The sequence below is a fragment of the Marmota monax genome, unplaced genomic scaffold (genome assembly GCF_021218885.2).
Source record: "Marmota monax isolate L192 unplaced genomic scaffold, Marmota_monax_Labrador192_F-V1.1 WCK01_AAM20220418_F8-fsc00059, whole genome shotgun sequence".
Taxonomy (NCBI): domain Eukaryota; kingdom Metazoa; phylum Chordata; class Mammalia; order Rodentia; family Sciuridae; genus Marmota; species Marmota monax.
Genome location: NW_026693595.1, coordinates 5,372,976 through 5,381,486, shown reverse-complemented (window position 1 = coordinate 5,381,486; position 8,511 = coordinate 5,372,976). Strand labels below are relative to the sequence as shown.

General features: G+C 33.9%; 1 long non-coding RNA gene across 2 annotated transcripts in view; it reads right to left on the bottom strand.

Annotated features, from left to right (window-relative positions):
* Positions 1-3,943: 3,943 nt before the first annotated feature.
* The window catches only part of LOC131424734 (uncharacterized), a 61,059-nt gene continuing 56,491 nt past the window's right edge, over positions 3,944-8,511 (bottom strand). For both annotated transcript variants that reach the window (XR_009228202.1, XR_009228201.1), the window contains exons 4-5: positions 7,337-7,459; positions 3,944-4,107 (exon numbers count right to left, since the gene is read on the bottom strand). This is a non-coding gene — a long non-coding RNA (uncharacterized LOC131424734). The remainder of the gene's footprint in view (positions 4,108-7,336; positions 7,460-8,511) is intronic.

Below are 8,511 nucleotides of genomic sequence, written 5' to 3'. Positions count from 1 at the left end.
ATAGTCACAATGAAGTCATTAGGGTGAACCCTGATCCAGTGTGACTCCCATCCTTATAAAAAGGGGTAATCTGGACACAGAGACATATGTATCCACAGGGAAAATACTATGTGACAATGAAAGCAAAGATGGAGGGGTACATCTACAAATTAAGAAATGTCAGAGATTGTCAGCAAATCACCAGAAGCTAAGAGTGAAGCATGGAGCAGATTCTCCCTCACCACTCAAAAGAAACCAATTCTTCTAGTACATTAATATTGAACTGCTAGGTTCTAGAATCAAGACATTAATTTTCTATTAAACCACTCACTTTGTGATATTTTGTTCTTACAATAGGCTCACCTCCACTATGCATACCCTGTGTACTCCCTTTCCCTTAAGTATTGGCTCCATCTAGTAACTCGCTTATAATAAATAGACAAAGACTAAAGTGGTGGGACATCACTTCAGAATTTTTTTTAAAATGGGCTCTGTTTTGAGCATATCTCTCACTAATTCTCTTAAGACAATTTGCTCTGGGGAAGCCAGTTGCCATCACATAATGCTACAAATATGCAAGGAGTAAAACTCTCCACCCACCACCTAAGCAAGCTTGGAAAGGGATTCTTCATCCCAGTCATGCACCCACATGGGGAGGTACAGCCCTAGTCAATAGCTCCAAAAAGACATTGAGTCAGAAGAACCCATGTAATCGATGTCTACATTCTTGACCCTCAAAAACTGTATGAGATAAAAAAATATATATATTCTACTGTTTCAAAGCATTAAGCTTGAGGCAATTTATTACACAGTGATAGATAACTAATGCATGATGGCAATGGCTTCCTCCTGTTATTTAATCCTTAGAATGTGCCCTATTTGGTTTCTTAGTTTCCCATTATTTGTATAGCTAATATGGCATTAAATTATTGGATTCTTACCCACCAAAAAGATACATTGAGATCCTAAACCCCTAACTGTGGAGGTTTCCTTGAAAAGAATTATGTTTTGCCTAACAGCTTTATTGTTTTAAGCTCAGAGTAATTTCTATTTGAAGTCTGCCTGATATTTATATACAATTATCATATACTCTAAAGTGTAGGAATGACATAGTTGCTAAATAGTATCAAACCATATTTTATAGATGAAAAGGCAAGCTCATCTGAGAATTTTAATGAACCCTCCAGATAAATCAGAATATAGAAAATCTGCTTTTTTATTATAGCCAATGGCATAAACCTAATGACTTATGAGGAGAAATATTGACTTCCACCTTTTGGGTCAGAAAATCTTTGAATAACTGCAAATGAGAAAGAGTAAATATTTCTAAGATCATCCTAGCATCCCAGGCTCATAGATATAAAATGAAGCAAACATGTATTATTTATGTACTGTCACAGCTATATATGGTCATAAACAATAGTTGACATTCCACCAAGTCAATTCTGAATTCCAAAGAGCTTTATAGAAAAAAATATGTCTTAATGTCAACTCTAACTCCTTTATTTTCTCAACTAGCTATTACTATTTATCAGGCTTTGCACTAATATGAAATAGAAAAGAAAAAAATTATTTCATTTTTATTTTTCCTCCAAAAAGGTATTTGGGAATGCTTATCTCCTCTTCAGATTCCTCATGACTGGGACTTTGCATGGGGACTCTAGTACTACGTATCAGTATATTACTTTCTAAGATATTTCTAAAGGCTACTCATCTTCCCATAGTCACTCTTGTTCATTTTCTAAGGCCTCAAATCTGTGTATTTCAATTCCTACACTGGCTAATTACAAATCTGAATATTGTATTATACATGTTGAAAGTTTTCTCAATTTTCCCATCTTTTCAGAGAATTTAACTGCTACCATTTTTTAAAAAATAATGTCCTTAAATGCCTCATTTTTAAATTCCATTCCCTGGAAAGGCAATCTGAAAATAATTATGTTTTGCCCAAAAGTTACAGAAGCATTCACACATCAGGACATAGTTTTTGCATTAGGACCTAATTCATCCATTATCTGCTTTCACTTTATTATTAGAAACCACCAAACTATATTCTTGACTCTGTGGGTCCATATATAGTAGTCAATTGAAACTGTGAGAAGACAGACAGAAACAGAGAATTCTGAAGCTTATGTGGTAGCTTTGGAGCTTATTTTTTTAGAAAATTAACACATCTCAGGGTCCTGAGGTGATCCACAATAATGGGATGTTTGTAGACAAACCTCAGGGGCCAAAAACCTTCTTAGAGGTTTCTTCTTTCTATATAAGTCAACCTTTCTTCCTGAGCCACAGTGAGTGCAAAGTGATGCTCTGACATATTCAAATGCTGAGCCTCCTAAGAATGAATAAAGCTATTGGCAAAATAACCTCTGGCAAAAAGATAGATTTGATTCAAAGCTCAGAAAACCAGTCAGTAAAAGTGAATTTCTCCTATGTCTTTTTTTTCCTCATTTTTTCATTGAGAGCAGTTTCTATAGCTACATGTATGTTCCTCTGGTCCCCTGGGATTCAGAATCAGTCTCAAAGGTGAGATTTATCTCATAACCAATTCCCTATAAACAACTAACGTGTATGTGTACATGAGTCTTATCTTTGCCTAAATTGTATTAATCTATTAGGAAAACTGTTTCATCTTGACCAATATCCACATCTCACATCTTCTGTTGTTATCTATATAAATAATTAATTTCCTCCTGTTCCTGTATCTTCCATCAGCTAACAATAAACAACCAACAAGAGAATTGATTTAAAAACAAAGATTAAAATGATTTGGGCCACATTTGTTCTCAAAAGATAAACATTAGCATTCTCAGTACATCTGGCCTCCTTCATCCCAGAGGGCAGGGGACACACTTTTCACTCTTCATAGGTATTATCAGACAAAAAAAAATAGTGAATTTAAACAAGTAAGTATCCTCTCACCTATCTGAAGTGTTACTTAAATTCAATATGGGTGTTTTCCAATATAGAACCCACGTGTGATCTTTAAAAGGGAATTGTACTCTGGGAAGAAATAAATGAAACTTAAAAATAGTATATAACAACTTTGTTGATCACAAAGATTTTCAGCAGTGGAAAAAATTATGGTTACTTTCATACTCCATGCTATCACCACATATTCTGCATGTATTAAAGAAGATAGACAACATGTTGAATTTGGGAGTATTATTCTGGCTAACATATCAAAGTTAAAAGTTGCTAATTTTAAAGAAGCTAAGTTTAAAATCTGAGGTGTTTTAGTCGGCTTTTTTACCATTGTGAGTGATAGACCTGACAATAACAATTTTAGAGGAGAAAAAGTTTATTTGTCACTCATAGTTTCAGAGATCTCATTCCATAGTTGCCAGATCCATTGCTCTGGGCCCAAAGTGAGGCAGAACATCATGACAGAAGGGTGTTTTGGAAGACATGACACCAGGAAGCTGAATGAGCTCCTTGCACCAAGGACAAAATATATATATATATATATATATATATATATATATATATATATATATATATCCCAAAGGCAAGCCCCTACCTATTTCAGCCACACACTACCTGGCTACAGTTACCACAGTTAATCTATTCAAATGGATTAATGCACTGATTGGGTTAAGGTTTTCATAAACTTTCTTGCATTGTCTCACGTATGAGTTTTGGAGGGACACCTTATATCTAAACCATAACAGATGTTTACCTAAGCATTTCCAATACTTAGAAGGCAAAGGAAAGATTACCTGTATTTAAGTGACTGTAAAGCAATTGTGTTTATACACTTTGTCTTCTCAAGTAAAGCAAGAGAGCTATAAGGTATGTAAAAGCAATTACCACTCTGCCCCAGGGAAGTTGTTCCAGAGTAGAAGAGGCTAGAACTGCAATGAGTGGATTCATTTTATCAGTCTCAGGAGCAATGCTACAAGTTCAACAGGAAAGGGAAAAGGGAAATGAAAAAGTCTCACCTCTAAAAATTATATTACTCCCAGTTAGAAACAATACCATGAATTTCCAAAACACATAGTCACATACCATATGAACATGATCTTGAGGGTCAGACCATCTGGGTCTATGCTCTGCATCACATCAATTTTTACATGCCTGTCCTTTTCTCAGCCATAGTTTCTTCATCTGTAAAATGGTGATCAATGCCTCCAAGGAAATTCAAGAATAATTTAAATAAATATAAATATAGTTTGATCTTGTAGCTAAAACCTGTTACTTGTGTAAAAAAGGTTATTTTCCAATGCAAATGCAAAAATGGCACAACTGCAATTATGATTTTTATTTAACCTGATAATTGGATATCATCACACTTTTGTGCATCTCCATTGACAGAGAAAATAACAGTTAAATTTAAAGTATAAATTCACAGTTTGTAATTATTAAATTCTACCTGGGTTTAAAATAGTTCCAATGAGAGGACAGGAAATGAGAGGGTCATAGAACTAGATATAGAAAAAGATCAAATTTTAAAATTTGAAGTATAGTTTCTACAGAATGTGCATCACTTTCACACCAATGTAAAGTTGAAAGATCATCAGTTTAACTATCAAAAGTCATAGCCATTCATACTGAAAGAAAAACTGTCAACCAGGAAGTCTATATTTTATAAAGCAATCTTTTAAAATGAATGGGAAAATAAAATGTTCCAAGTTTTAAAAAAAAAGTAAAAGTGTTTCTAGTAGACCTGCCTTAAAAGAAATAGTAGAGTACATCTTTCATGCTGAAAGAAAATGACAACATACTCAGTAACGTAGAAAGAAATAAAAATTACCAAAGTTGATAAATATATATGACTGCATAAATATGTATTTTTTCTTTACCTTCTCTTGATTTAATTTAAAATCATGAGATTGTCGAAATCAATAATTATAAAACTATATTGTATAATTCATTTTATATATATATATATATATATATATATATATATATATATATATATATATAAAGTATAATTAATATAAATGGTCATGATAATAGACCAAAATAGGGAGAAGAAGCAACTATGTTGGAATAAATTTGCTTTATTTTACATGAAATTGAGCTAGTAGTAACCTGAGAAGACGAATTAAGGTGCATAGTATAATGCCTAGAACAGCAACAAATGAAAATAAAAACTAAATGAAAAATATTAATTAGCAGAGAAATTTATATGATATACAAAAAGTTTTTGTTAACACAGAATAAGACATTCAAGAGGAAGAGAGAAATAAAATAAGATGTATGCAAAACAAATAGCAAAAGGGAAGCTATAAATATAAGTATAATATTGATTACTTCAAATGTGAATGGATTCAAAGCTTAAATCAAAAGACAGAGAATGCAAGACTGGATTTGAAGCAAGATCCAGCAAGTACTGTCTGCAGAAACACATTTTATATTCAAAGACACAAATAGAATGAAAGAAAAAGGATTTTTAAAAAGACCACCCATATACACACACACACGCACACATGCACACACACACTAAATACTACAAAGATAGAAACATTCAATAATAATAAAAGGGACAATATAGTAAGAAGACAAAAAATAATGGTATGTACAACTAAAATCTAATAATGAAAGAAACAAGTACATGAAGTTCATAGTAGCCTCACTAGAAGTGATTCCTTGAATTTTCTGCAATTTGAGTTCAGGCTGAATATATACATTAAATTAATTATAGATTTATTGGAAATTATAAAACCAATACAAAAAGGTCCCATATATTCTTCACCTAATTTCCCCCATTGGTTTTATCTTACATACTAGTAGCACAGTATCAAACGTAGGATACTGACATTGGTATACTGTGTGAATATAATTCTACATCATTTTATCAAAATTATATGACTACTGTCATAATCAAAATACAGAGCTATTCCGTCACTATAAACATTTCCCTTATGTGACCCCGTTACAGTCATACCCATTCCTTTCCCCTCATCATCTCTAATACCTATCCATCACTAATCAGTTCTCCATTTCTATAATTTTGTCATTTCAGGAATGTTATATGAGTAAAACCATACATTATGTGATCTTTCTTTCACTCAGTACAATTCCTTGAGTTCTTTCCAAGTTATTGTGTATAACAATAGCTTGATATTTGGTACCATACTCTTGGTACCAGTTTTCTGTGTTAGTTCATTTTCTGCTACTATAACAGAATATAACAAACTGAGTAAATTATGGACAAGAGAAGTTTATGTGGCTCACAGTCCCAAAGATTGGAAAATCTAAGAGCATGTTTGGTGCCAGTATCTGATATAAGGCTTCATGCTATAACCATGGTAACTGTTCTAAATGGATAATCCATGGGGTCAGAGAATCCCAAGCAGGCCATAAAAATCACAACACAGGAGATACAAGGCTGCTCTTCTCTTGGGACTCTCTTTATGTTCTCCCTGGATCATACTTTCATTTCAACAAATAAATCCTTTATACTTTATCAAAAAAAAAAAGGTCTTCATGCAACATAGCAGAAGGTCAAGAACTGAGAAATGAATCGACTCCCATGATAATTGTATTAATCCATTTTTGAGGGCATGGTCCACATAACCTAATCACCACTTAAAGTTTCCATTTCTTAATACTGTTTCAATGGCAATTAAATTTCAATATGAGTTGTAGAGGGGACATGCAAACCATAGCAGACTACTGTGACAAAATGCTGGGTGACTCTGGCAACATAACACTTATTTCTCACAGTTCTGGAGGCCAGCAATCCAGGACTATGGTACTGGAAGACCCAGTTATTGACGAGGGCCCACCTCTTAGTTTACAGATAGCCACCTTTCAGGGTTTCTTCACCTGGTAGGAGGGCTGGTGAAGAATTCTGCAGTTTCTTCCTCTACTTATAAGGATACTAATCCCATAATGAGGATCCCACCTTCATGACTTTACCTAAAACTACCTACCTCCTAAAGATCCTCCCGTTATCCCTTCATTGTCTTTGGCTCAATACAAACTTAACCATATGAATCATAACCAGAAAATGCAACTTGTTGTACTCCATTTCTCTTTTCTGTTTTGGAAAACTACAGGCATAAATGCCCCTTTTCAGTCAAAAAAAAAAATCAACCCATCTGATGGATATTAATACTCTACTTAATAGAAAGGTCTTTAAGCAAAGCCAAAAAAAAAAAAAGTTTTCACCCCAGATTTCATCTTGGTAATATTTCAAAAAACTTTTTCCTACAAATCTTGTGAATTAAATTGGTCAAAGCCTCTTGAACCTTCAGAAACTTCTCAATTCCCATCTTTTGCATAAAGCCTTTCTTGTCCACAAATTCACACATGTCTTCTATAGAGGTAACTGAAACATGCTACAAGGCACAGTATGAACTTTGATTTCATATCCTGAAAAATGCATCAGATAACACATAAAAATTACCTTTTTTCCCTGATTTCTTCTGCTACGTTTCTGTTCATTTGGTTCATGTTTGTTTTAACCTCTATTATCTTTCTTCTGATAATCTGTCCACTTCAATGACCTTCAGACTTGGACTATAAATTCCTAAAATGTAGACCAGAACACCACTGAAGAAAGACATTGACTATCCATATTCTATCCATTTTTCAAAGTCCAGCTCAAACACTAGATTCCAATAGAACGTTCTCTCTGAACACCTACCTACAACTTGTGTCATTTGTGTAGTTCACTCTGGCTACTCTATGTGCTTATGTGCAGAGCCCCCAGAATGGAAGTCCAAGTTGTGTGTGACTATTGAGCTAATTTTAGTGTGACTTACAGGATTTGTCTGGTCCAGGATCTGGATGAATGACACTCTATGAGAAAGTTTAGGGAGCGGAATTCATGCCAAAAGAAATGAGAATTAAGATGCATACATTTAGTTCAAGGTCATTGGGTTCTTACTGAAGGGAGGATGATTACATGTTGGTGTCAGACCCTCAAACTACTCATAGCCTTTTTACCAAGGATCAGTTCCTGAGTCTTAAGGTAAGAAATGGGCTGCAATAAACATTTTTTAAAATTAAAAAAAATTATATTTATTTGATAAGAAATTGAGTAGAGAAGAAACCACTTTGTAGCAGAGGGGGGAAAATGGGGCAAAAAACATTTTTCACCCTTAAGTAACGGAATATTCAGAATTCTTAGAAACGAGAGGGGATAAACAGCAAGCACTCCAGGCTAGGGCACTGAGAACTGAGGCTAGCAGGAGCTACAACCTTAGCTGTGCTCAACAGGCTGTAGCAAACAAACAAACAAACAATGCCTCATGGTATTAAGATGGAAATGCAAAAGAGAGCATGTGTGAGAAGTCCTTTGAGGTTAGGAAGGATTTCAGAGAGGCTCAAAGAATAAAAGGAGCCATTTAGGATATTTTTTGTCAACCAATGATTTTTGACCAAACCACATGGCACATTTATTATTCTTTATTAAAATATACTTGAGAGTATTTTTTAGTTGCAAACTCCTTACAGGTTTATACTCTATGATACAGAAATTTAGAATCTCCCAGTCTACACAGCACTATCTATGGAAAAACGCGTGGGTATACTCTCATTATGGGTTAAATTGAATTTAAAATGCTTTTCTATAATGGT